Genomic DNA, 12,996 nt, shown 5'->3' with positions numbered 1-12,996 from the left:
AAAAGTTAAATTGGGACTTTTGCTGTGAGAAAAGGAGGGAAGAGGTTGGACCTCAACGACCTATAGGATAATGCGAAGCACTGAAATAACAGGGAGCCCAGGTTCTACTTTTTGGGTTATGACTTTTATGAACTTGCCCTTCAGGAATCTAAAATTAGTTCTGATATGAAGTGACAAGAAAAAAAAAATTCATGACCCAGACCTGAGTCGATAAACAGTAATATTTCTACTTCAAATGCAGTTTCTAAGGACCTAGACTAAATCCATGGACGTATTAGAAAACTTACGTGAAGTGTTTATATAAATTCTTGAAAGTGTATAGAGTTTCAAGAAATTTCTTTTTGTCAAAGAAAAGGAAAATAATAAGGATTGTTGTGGAGAGTAACTTAGACGTGATCAGATATTCACAGCTTATTAGGAAGCAAACTGGGCTCCCGTTTGTAAACAATGATTCTAGGCCGCCTAATTGCCTGAAATATTTAAGAATGATTTTAAAGGCTATATATTTACTGCTACATCCTACTTCTTAAGTAAACTATAAAAGAGTTAGGATTAATCGTATCTGTGATGTTTTTAACTCTTTTAAGGTATCCTAAAATTTTAAATAAGGAAAGATTTCAGTAGAGACAAACCGTATATTAAATGTACATTAATCCTAAATTTGGGCCATTTTCTTAAAATTCATATCTCCTCTGACAGGTTTTTCTCTCCTTAGGAAGGAGAATGTCTAGTTTTGGGGGCAGGGCAGAGCTAAAAAAAAAAAAACAGGATTAAGAAGCCTTTTTAATATTATGAATATATATTAAGAAAAAAACCCAAAGTTAAAAGTATATTTTGATCCCCATCTGTCCCATAACTTGATTGGTAAGAAAAGCTACCCACTTTTGCAAGACTTGTCTATCATTTGCTCTGAACTAAGTGGTTGCCATTTCTCACTTAAAAATTGCCTTTTACTCCTCTTTTTGTAAAGATTTTTTTTCTATTATTTTTCTATTTGTGTTTTGTTCATCAGGCAGATTGTCCTGGAAGTACAGAGGCCAGTTAATGGTTTATGAATTCCAGCTGAGCCGAATATAGCTAAGCTCTGTCTTGCTTGACATTTCATCAAAAGCTGTGTTGATTTGCAATGTTTACCGACCTATTTATTGAACCCTCACAGCTTGAACTATGCCACCAAGCTTGCTGACATTGCTGAGATTATCTTTAAGTGCATGTACAAACTACAGAGGAAATAGAGAAACAGAAAAATAAGTTAAAAACAATCCTTGACCTATTTAATAAATTATGCTTACATAGTCCTTGGTTTATTTATCCGTTTCCTTCAGAACGCCATGACATAATTTTTCCCCTTTGATATTCAGAAAAATTCTGGAAGAAGGTAGACTAGAGCAGTGATTCTCCCTGCCTTGGGAGGGCATCAGAATCCCTTGGAGAGTCTGTTAAAATACAGCTTGCTGGGCCCCACTGGCAGAGTTTCTGGTTCGGTATTTCTGAGGTGTGGCCCAAGAATTTGCATTTGACAAAGTCTCTGGGAGATGCTGATGCTGCTGGTGTGGGGACCATCCTTTGAGAAGCACTGGCAAGATGAGAAGATTCTCATTTAGGAATCAGGATCGCCAGGATTCAGGTAGATTAAGAATTTGGCTCCTAAGGATTTATCTAGCTGGAGGACATTCTAGGTAGGGGGAATGGATTCATGGGAAATTGGGAGACTGGCGAATTGCCAAGGAAGGCTAGGTTATCTGAGTTTGGTGGGAGATAAAAGCAGAAAGAAAAAGTTCTGCTCTCTGAAAGGTTACATTTTTAATAAAAGGACAAAAGACTTTGGAAATAAATGCATTGCATGAAGTAGGAGTTCAAGAAATAGTGGATTGTGATGTATGTGTCACGTCAATATTGCGTGCTCAATAAACTTCCTGTTGAATGAATAGAGAGAAAACAAGAAGTTGGCTTCTATTCACAATTGGAAACAAAACACCTATTTTCTGTCTCTTAGTCTAGTTACCTATGTTCTCTTTACACACTGTTGAGAGAAGTTTCCCACAGCACATGGAAATAAATACAAATCCCACACAAAACTGAGGCATTTATTAAAGTAATGGTTAACACATTAAAACATGGAATATCTATTTGGAGAAAATTATTATTCCATAGAAATTAGCAATAAAATTACTAAAGTAAACAGTTGGTCAGCAGTTCTCAAATATGTAATATAAGGAATCCATTTTTAATTACTCTTTTGATTCTTATTCCCTGAGATACCTCCCTAAGTAAAGATTTAGTCTGTGATACTTTTAGCAAAATGAAAATATGATCCATGTTTTATAAGCTCTTAGTCTATACTGTCCATCCAGTCTCCCCTTGTGGGTCAGTAAAAATAAGATGTTTTCCAACTCACTTGACTGAAGCCACAAGTGGGAAACTTAAACCATGGAAAGACAGAGTATTTTACTTAATTATAAATGCCTAATACAAAATTTAAATGCATCTTTTGAGATGGGAATGCCTGAATTGAAACATTCACAAAATTGTGATCTTTGCTACTTTTTTTAAGTTACATGCTCATTTGTTTTGGTCCATTTCTTCTATAAAATAGAAGCTTTGATATGTTGTAATGGGGTACAACATTGAGATTAAATGTATAATATGGATAGTTGACTTTTACTGGAATTTAGATGTTTGTTACTTAGAGTTGAGAGTGAGGGGCCTTTAAGAAAGTAGAGATGTTTATTATACACATTCTCTCCATTTTCCTGATAAAATATGTCAAGAAAACAAATATTACCATTTATTCCAGTTTTAGAGTGTGTTCTTTTTGTCTAGTCTTACCTATCACATGCCACCTATAGAGGCTTCAGAAATCTTCAGAGCTATGATGGCATTTTCATGCTATTTTAATTCCAATACTATTCCAAATTGATGAAATGAGGGTGATGCTTAAAAGGCAATGTGCCATATTTTTTATGTTCAAATAATATAGCAAGAGATTTATTCTGGCCTGGCTCACTTCTCAGTTTATTACTTTTCACTTCGACATTCATGATCAAAGCAACTGAGAATTACTAAAATAGATAATATTTATGATGATAAATTACGGTTTTATTATGAAAATAAACCCATCTTTAATGGCATTTTAGAGGATAATTTAGGGGAAAAAAAGCCTAACACTCTCCTAGGTCTCTCCTATCCCTTGGCTGTCATCATTGAGTCCTGAGCACTTAATCCCACCTGAAATGTAAGGAGCATTCAACAAACCAGCTCTGTGAATGAATCCTACAGGCAAACTTGCCCAGGGAGAAAAAAGAGGGTGTTTTTATTTCAGTTTTTAATGCCATTTATTTTGGCAAATGAACAATATCTGTGACATTTTATTCTAGTAGCTATTAGATCATTAACTCAATGTGAGAACAAAAGGCATTTTGGGTTTTTTTGTTTTTATTATTAATACTAGATTTATTTGACAAACTCATTTGAGTTTTTCAGGATACAGTCATCTGTTCATCTTTTCAGTTCCCAGATTCCTCCTGGTCAAGCCCAAATCCTAGCTCTTCACACACACACACACACACACACACACACACACACACACACAGCAGTGCATTTTATTTTAGCAACCACTTGAAATTGAAATGGAAGTTGGGGAAGGGAAAACCTGAAACAGATGGATTCTTTTCCCAGCCAGGCAAAACTGAGCCTCTGTGTTTTAGGAAAGATATTGGTAATATGGTGAAGAGAAGGTAAGGGAGAGAAATGAAAGTTCTGGAGGGAGGTCCTCACCTTTTTGTACTTTGTTAGGCAGCTTCACAGGTGCCAAAAGCAGAAAAATGGTTCCGCCTCACTTGACTCAAGCCAAGATTGAGCATGGATCTCTGCAAAAGTGCCTTTAAACTCAATCCTCTTAAAAATACAGTATGTTGAATGTGTTTTTCTTTTTTGAAAGTTAAGACATCCTGTCTTCCTAATGAATAATGGTAAAGGGGTGCTGACCTGCTCACAAAATTTTCAGGAAATCTAGATGAATCTCTTTCCAATAAAAATTGAATATCACCAGTGTCTACAAAAAGTTCTTTGGAAGAAGAGCAAGTAGGAAAACTCTTGCCATGTGATTAAAGATAATGAAATGATCTATCATGGCTAGTTGCATTAGATTATTTGACCTAAAAGTTTTTGATAAAAATAAGTTTAGTGTGAATTATGTTAAAAATATCTATTAAGTATGTGCGTCACTGTAGAGAGTGTCATTTATGCAATAGATTATATATTTAACCCCTTTTGGAATTGTAATTGTTAATCATTAATTAGACCAAATTAAAAATAAAGTATACTACATGTGAAGTCACTTCAATGAATAAAACAATTTCTGTGTGAACTAGCCTGCTGTTCAAATAAACTATAGTTGTGTTTCAGATACTATTTACCAAAATACTGATAGATTCCTGTAAGCACAGTTTTTAAACACTTACCTTGGAGGTTTCCAGGACCCTGAAAAGACATCTATTGGTTTAAAATCCAACCACAAAACAATAATAAAAAAAACTCTACTCGAGGCCATATATAGCCCAAATGAAAATATTCTGTAAAGAGGATTCTGAATTTAAATAGCTTTTGTGGTTCAAATATTTGCAGTTAGCCCATTCTTAAAAGTCTGCAATTTTTTTTTTCATTTGAGTATTGAATACAGATGATAAAACTCAACAGATGTTGGCTTAGATTTGAAAGTTTGTGAACCAGTAGGAGGTACTACATGTTGATAGTTGGCAATGTGATACTGAGGTATTAGAATTAATGTTCATGCTATTGAGAACCTAAAAATACATAAAATACTATAAAATGCAGTGTACATTTTAGAGACCAAGCAAAATGTTTGCAAATAGTGTCCCTAACATTAAATGAAGAGTTTTCAAATCTTCAATTAAGAGGGTTGGATTAGAGGATTTATAAGGTTCCTTATATAGGTCATAACAATAAGTCCCTTCAGGAGTGCTTCAGTAGAGCTGAGAAAGAAACAAGGTCTTAAATGAGGGAAGAACTTGCAGATGGTCCTGGAACTGCCCTTCATATTTCCTTCCCCACCAGCGTTCATTGTGTTTCCTGGCTCACTATCTCCAGAGTTTGTGTTTCTTGCTCGGTTGCTCTGCCCAAGGGCTTACTCCAGCACCACGGCAGCTTGCTCTGCTGGGAACAGGAGTGATCCAGAATTATTGAGGGAGGGTGATGATGTCGCCAGGAGCAAGCTTTAACTACTAGGGGATGAAAATCCTTGGAAAGGCACCCTAGCCTCCTCTTCCTCTGGCAGGACAGTTCTGAAGCATGGTCCACACTGCTTCTCAGGGAACCACCAGAGGGATTGAGCCCCAGTTACCCCCATTACTAATTGCTCATTAATACATCTTTCTTGCCTCCTGCCTCTTCCTAATCTCACTTTCTTTGCCCTCTCACGTATACTTTCTGAAATCAGAAAGAAAAGCTATCTGCATCCTAAGTCCTTGCCTTAGTGTCTGTTTTGCAAGAATCCAAATGAACACAGGGTTTTAGAGATAGATTATTTCACATGCTTACAAATCAGGGCAAGGGCAGTGGAGATGATAGAAGGGGGGGCATGAGGGAGCTCATGCAGGATGAACTATGCTCTCTTTAGTAACTAAAGCACAGTCATCCATCAATATGGAGCAAGAGGTGGAAAAGAAGGAAACAGTTTGTGAACCTGAAAAGCCCTGGGAAGGTTTAGAAGAGCTGCTCTAGGAAACCTGCCAGAATGTCACAATATATGAATAAAACACTCATGGAACAGGAGAGAAAGTACATGATGTCATCCGTATATTTTGATTTCATTTTATTCTAAGATACTGCTAAACATGGCAATACACCCCCCCCATACCTTGTCCCTTGCCACTTGTGCTTTTGACACATTCTAGTCCTTTCTTCTTGATGCATCCATAGTGATCATTTAAAAGTGTGAACCAGGTTGTGTTCATCTCTGGTTAATGATTATTATTATTAATCAGATTCTGATCTGATTTTTTCCTCCTCCGCCTCTCTGTCCTTGCTGTGCTTCAACAACACTGACCTGTTCTCATTCTCACATGGCAGACTCAATTCTGCTATTGTGTCCGCCAGCAATACTTTCCTCTCTCAACCTCTCTCAGCTTTGATCATCACTGAATATATAGTGAGATGCTTCTTGTCAGGTACACTGTCTTAGCATAATACATGTTTTCACTGAATGCGTTTATTAGAAGAGAAGAGTAGGGGTTAGTTGATGGTAGGCAAATAGTAATTTACTGAAGCTCAATGTCTCTATCCTGTGATGTTTCACTAGCAAAGAGTAGACCTTGAGAGAAAGTAGACAGTAGTTAGAATTCAGTACTCTGGATTGTGTGGAAGCATGTATAGGCATGGTCTGAGATGTTGTTCTTTGGACAGAACACAGAAGTGGTCATTTGCAAGTCTACGTAGGCTGGGCATCACACAGTGGATTGTGTGAAATAGGAGTGAGTGATGCTAAGATTAAAGATGATGAGCACTTCATAGGTGACAGGGTTAGAGTTAGTGTCAAACATAGAAGTTGTAGTTGGTTAGTAGTACTTTTAGTGAGAAGCCCTTTGAAATCGGTAAAGGGGTTTATTGTTGTGGATAAGGAGATTGACATAAATGGGGAGAAAGTTAGTGTTGAAACATGAGGTGACACCAGGACAAATGGCCGGTTTGGCTTGGTTAATAAAACACCTATGATGCAAGAGAGGCTATGCTGGGAATGGTTCAGCAGACCTGATTGCAGGGAGCTTCTGAGGGCAGTGTATCAGGTTATCACATGCCAAAAAAAATACTTCATTTTGGAGACTTGAGTTTTCTCATTAATTTTATCACTAATCCATTCATTTTCAAAATGTATTTCAGGATTTCACGTCAGGTTGACTTTAAAGCTTATATGCAGATGAAGGTTTCTTTTCCAAGCACCAAGTGAGGCAGTTGGTCCTATTCTGTGCTTAAGAGTGAAGCAAGCTTATGCTGGCTCTGCGAGCAGGATTATTAAATAACCAATTACTATTCAGACCGTGTTACATTCCTTAAAATTACTCAAGCAAGAGTCTTGAACTTGTCCAACCCGAACACATCTGATATCCTCAGCCAAGTAGGGGATGTAAATTAGGGAGCTTCTGGCTTTACTACTATGGAATCTGGCATACTTTTTTTCCCTTAGGACTCCATGACTAATGACCTGAATTGTCTAAATTTCCAGAGTAGTCAGGTCTTCACTGGTAAGCTTGTTTCATCATTTCTGCTTCTGTTTGGTCCCATATTATTTGATGGTACAAAGGATATTTTACCTGCAAATTTAAGCAGGTTAAGATAATCCTTTAGTGGATTTTTTTTTTCTCCATATTCTGTTAAGGTATGATTCCAGACATCCTAGACATGTTTTTGTGATAAAAGTTTCAGTTTCTCAATAACATGAGGAAATTATAGAAGTAGGTAATGGTTTTGTAATCAAGACATGTGGGAGGCGCCCCAATGCCCATGTTTATTGTATGCCTTTAAATCAGTCATTAATCTTCAGGGGGCCTCTGTCTTTGCATTCAAAAAAGGGTAGATCTTAAATGTTCTTACCACACACACACACACAGAATGGTAACTATGTGAGGTGAAGGATCTATAAACCTCACTGTTTTAATCATTTCACAATACATACATGTATCAAATCATCATGGTGTATACCTTAAACTTATACAATGTTATATGTCAGTGAAACCTCAACAAAATGGGAAAAAATACAAATGAAAACTGACACAATAATGATCTTTTCCTGACTATTGTCACTACTTTCAGGGATCAAATAAGATTAAGTGCAAAAAAAGCAATAAAGATGAGTTACTTTTAATAACTGTGTCTTTAATAACTAACAAACCTGCCTGGTCCAAGGCCTTTAGTGATCAGCTGCATGATTCTCAAAGCTAGCAGAATTTCTTTTAAGTTGAGACCAGTATGAATCCTCTCATTCTGACTGTATGCTCTTTTTTTAATGTTTGTTTATTTATTTTGAGAGACAGGGAGAGCGAGCAGCTGAGGGGCAGAGAGAGAATATCCCAAGCAGGCTGAGCGCTGCCAGCACAGAGCCAGATGTGGGGCTCGATCTCACCAATCATGAGATCATGACCTGAGCCAAAATCAAGAAAGAGTCATATGCTTAACTGACTGAGCCACCCCAGTGCCCCCTGACGGTTTGCTCTCAAGGGTTTGAGGTGTGTTTTCTTTATATTCTCAGCATAAAAATTCTCTGTCCTGCATAGGCCAGTTTACTCACTTTTATCTTGCTAGTCTCATTCTCCCTTTCTGGAATCTTTTCATTTTGGTTTTAAAGCATTACCGTGTTCAAAAATCCATTCTAGTATTATAGCTACCACGACAATTTCCCTAAGTGCTTCGAATCTCAGTTCATTCTGTGAACTTTTGTTCCACATTTTTACCCAGTTCTCAGCTTAATTACTTGCTAATTATTTCCTGTGGATTTTCTTTGTTTCTGTAATTTTTTATAAAGTTCTTGAGAGCAGGTGCTGTCTTTTAGGTTTTCCATGTTTTTGATTCATTATTTATAAAACATTAAGCCACAGGTAATGTTTTCAAGCTTTATATGACTAATACCGTGTTCATAGAAGTGTTTCCTTGAATGACCATGTATTTATATTTATCCATAGTTTTGGCACAGTCTCCAGAATGAACATCACTCTACTGTAATTCCTTTTGTTTAGCGGATCCCTGCGCTCCACTTTCATTAGAAGGAAAAATTCTTTCCCCTTCTCTGTGATGGACAATTGGGTCATTTCTGGCTTTGATTGTAGCATAATATATTCGAGCTTTGTGTCACTTAACTCCTGAACAATTAAATGCATGTGTAGTGAATGTCTCAGAAGAAAGTGAAGAATGAGCTTTCATTATGTATGGATTTGTTATTGTTGCTAAAAATAATGTGGTTGTTCTGTGGGAGTTTCATTAATTTATCCAACAAATATTTAATAATAAGCATAAGTGAGAAAAGGCATGTCCTCATCATAGAGTCTTTGGTAATGCTGAGGTTGTGTTTTCCAGCATATTTTCAATGCTCCTGCTAACTGGAAGTGTATATTATCAAATGATCGATTCTCAAATATCCAAATGAGGTCCTCTGCTCTGTGATATGTACAATTTTCCTAAGTGGTTGCTGTGAAGATACAGAGTTTTGAGGAGAACTTTATGACCCGAGCTGACAGGTTTAGCACGGTTAACATCGATGTACCTCCCTGGTGTGATCATTCTTCCCTGGGAACTGGAATCTGGGAATATTGAAGTTATTCCCTTGTACAGTAAGTTATTTAAGCATTAAACACGGACCCTACTTTTTGAGTGACCTATTGTTAGACACCTATGAAAATACAGTACTATTTATGTTTGCATAAAAATAGCTCCTATACTTTATTTTGAATATGATAAAGTAAACTTGTTAAAACAAATATGAGTTAGCAGCTTCTTCTGTTATTTTTGTTTGTTTGTTTCAGATTTATGCTCTTCTGGTGTGATCTGGGCTCTCATTTTAACAAGCTTACCATACAGGAGATTTTTATTTTCAAAATAATGAGGACTAGCGGCAACTGTAGATGGAAATATAAAATGTGAACATGCTAAAGGGCTTTCCCTCTTAGCTGCACATTTCTTGCAGTAGTATTTAAATGGTCTTTTCAGAATTATTTTGGCATCCATTCCCATTACACAATAATATAAGACAGAGAATATTAGAGGAAAATGATTATATTTTAAATATTTCTAAAATATGTTTCATTTTGATCCTGTCTCATAGAATTATATTCCATTTATAGCACAATCTATTTCTTGCTCTTTTGAGGTATAAATTGAAAGAGTATTATATCACTCTTGGCAAGTTACTCATCTACCTATGAGTACCTACAGTTGTGTCATTTTACAGTAGCTAATATTCTGTGAGAGATCATTTACTCTTTGCAATATATTAATTACATAGACATACTGTTAAAATGCATTATGTATATATGACAACCGATCTTTAGGGGAAAAAAACGTCCATGAATCACTCCTGTAACATTTGGAATTAAATTCATTAACCAAAATAATACCATGCTTTATCTTTTAAATTTTGCTTCCTTAGCATCTGGTCTGTAGTCTGTCTAATTACATTATAATAGCTCTGTGTTGCAACAGATGCTAGAAGGTTTTTTTTTCCAACAATGATAATTTTGTTTCATATTTTGGAATACCTGCTTTGCAATTGTCTTTCCTATTTACTAAAGCCAGGAGGGGAAGAAGCCTATTTCTTTTGTCATTTGAAAAGTATTACAAGCTCATCTTTGTTCAAACAGCCAGAACTCTATACTTCTCACATTAAAAACTTTTTTTTCCAATTAGTTTTTGAGTACTGCGCTTCTGGTTCTGAAATCAAGAGACATGATTAGCCATCAAATGGCTAACATAAGGAACAGCACATCTCCTGTTTCTATGTATGCAATTAATATTCTTTTAAATGTTGAATAAATTAATATGATATTAGAGCTATACAACGGGCTAATTCCTTGTAGTGAATATAATAAAGTCTTATGAAGAAGAATCAATTTTTAGGAAAGTAATACAAATAATTACAACTCAGGTAGACTTTTATCAAGTTACACTGTAAAGGTCCTTTATATTTTACCCAAATCTTATTTTTTTACTCAAAGGGGATAGGCTGCTACACTTCCAATTAGGCGGCACATTTGTTATTATTACTGAAAAAGCCTGTTTTCTTCTTCAAGCAATTATCTATGGATGTCTTTAACGTTAATAAGCAGCATAACATTATGAAATCTCTTTGAAAATTTCTGAATTTGGAAATAAGTTTTGGATGGGAAAGTTGAAAACAGACTCCTTGTTTTAATTCTTTTGTAGTGAAAAGCATTATATTTTATTATACACGTTCTATGTATCATATCTCTTTGCCAAATGATTGAGATGATTATTTTCTATAGTTGCTTTTTTTTTTTACTAAGATACAGAATTGTGTCTTTGTTGGAATCGTGTCATTAAAACACGTTAAGATAAATGGTGTTTGTCATTTTGTTGATCATCTAATTGGATTACATTGAACAGAACAGTATGTCACCTATAGCTATACCAGACAGTATGCTAAAAATAAAACAGGGGAAAGCTTAAAAGTTAATCATAGACTATTGGTTCATTTGATATTAGGAAGCAGTTTATTGGGAGACATCCAAATGATAGGCTTATTTTTTTTTCCCACATAAGTCTTGGGCAGTCTTCTTAATATAATAAAGAAATAGCCATTAGTCAGGAAATGGAGCATTTTGTTTTTCTCACCTTCGCTATCTAATAGTGAAATGTCTTTTTGCGTGTCACTGTTACTGGTGTCAGAGTCTTCTATTTGAAAGGCTGAAGTCACTGATGGTTCCTGTCTTCACGCTGTGCTGTAGAGACTGCTTAGGTCCTATGAAGAGAGATTTAAGCTGGAACGACAGAAGTGACGTTCAGTATGAGCACATTATCACCAGCGTTATCAGCATCTCCATGGTTGTCTATTGACTTAGGGGAAAGGAGGGAGAAATGTAACAAACACCAATCGCTTAGTCACAGATGTGTTTCAGTTTTAGTTTTCAGGTTTCTGTCTGTGTGAACAGAAGAATATACATGGCACCATGCACGGTACCCCCTGACAAACTGAATTGACAATACCAAATTTCTTCATGTGTTGTGATGTGATCAGGGTATTGATGGAATCAGCAGCCATGCCTTCCAAACACAATTCAGCCACCTTTCAGCAAACTTTGTGGAGCACTTGGATTGTGCCAGTGGTTCTGTTGTGTACACAACGATCAACAAATCAACCACTCTTCCCCCAAGGCTATGCAGTCAAATTGAAGGTTCTTAATCTGGGAACCACAAATCAGGATAGGGTTAAAAAGTGCATCCTTATTTTCACTAACCTGTAACTAAAAATTAGCATTTCTTCCCAGTGATGAAAACAGGCAACACAATGCAGTGTTAGCAATATCTGTGAATTTATCACCAGTATTTTTATATCATATCCTAGTGGTAGACAATCGGGAAGATCATTTTTATTAACCACTAGTTTGAATGTATGTTAATTATTGTACCTTGAAATAGAGAATGAATCGCTCATAATACTCCTATATTTAATATTTGGTAACCATATTGTAGGATAATTAATTTCCTTTGTCTTCCTATATAAGTTTCTTTTATTTTATGCATTTAAAAACATTCTGGGAAGTGTTCCATTTGCTTCACCAGTTGCCAAAAGGATCCATAGCACAAAAATAGTTAAGAACACCATGTCTAGAAGAGACCCAGGCGAATACATATAATACCGTGGTGCAGAACAGTAATAGAGGCACGTACCAGATGCTGTGAAATTGGCCATGACTGTCCCAGCCAGGAGGGCTGGAAAGGCAGTGTTTGATTTGGTCTTGAAGCAAATGTAATCGTTTCACGAGTGGTAACATGTGAGAGAGGGCCTGCGGAAAAGATAAAAGTAGGTGCCTAGTCACCCAGCAAGAGCCTGCAGGGTCAGGGACCAGAGAGTAGCTTAGTGTGACAAGGTACAATCTCTTTCTTTACGATGTTGGGGGCCTCCTGTGCTGTTTACATTCGTCAGTGTGCAGAATTCTATTTGCCAAGTTGTTTTTATTAATCATTAGCAAGGAGAAACTATGCTCTGGCTTTTTCTTTTAACTGACCCTATTTTACAAAGAGTAACATCGTAGACAACAGCAGGAAGCATCAAAGAAGAGATCAAAGCTGTGTCAGCTTTTTAAATCTCTCATTATTTCAATCAACATCTACCTGTAAGAGGGAAAAAAAAAAAGATGAATCTGTTTCACCTTCCCACTTTATCATCATGTCTTCAGACAATGATCGCTCACTTTTCTGGCCTGTGGGCCATAATTGGCTACCACTAAATCTCAAGAGACTGAACCACATAAC

At 36.3% G+C, this 12,996-nt stretch overlaps 1 protein-coding gene across 16 annotated transcripts in view; it reads left to right on the top strand.

Moving 5' to 3' along the window:
* Nucleotides 1-12,996, top strand: part of DMD (dystrophin) — a 2,092,562-nt gene that overhangs the window by 189,744 nt on the left and 1,889,822 nt on the right. The window lies entirely within an intron of this gene.

This window comes from Acinonyx jubatus, chromosome X, assembly GCF_027475565.1.
Source record: "Acinonyx jubatus isolate Ajub_Pintada_27869175 chromosome X, VMU_Ajub_asm_v1.0, whole genome shotgun sequence".
Lineage (NCBI taxonomy): Eukaryota > Metazoa > Chordata > Mammalia > Carnivora > Felidae > Acinonyx > Acinonyx jubatus.
The sequence above is the reverse complement of the archived record's forward strand: the minus strand, read 5'-3'. Positions and strand labels throughout refer to the sequence as shown.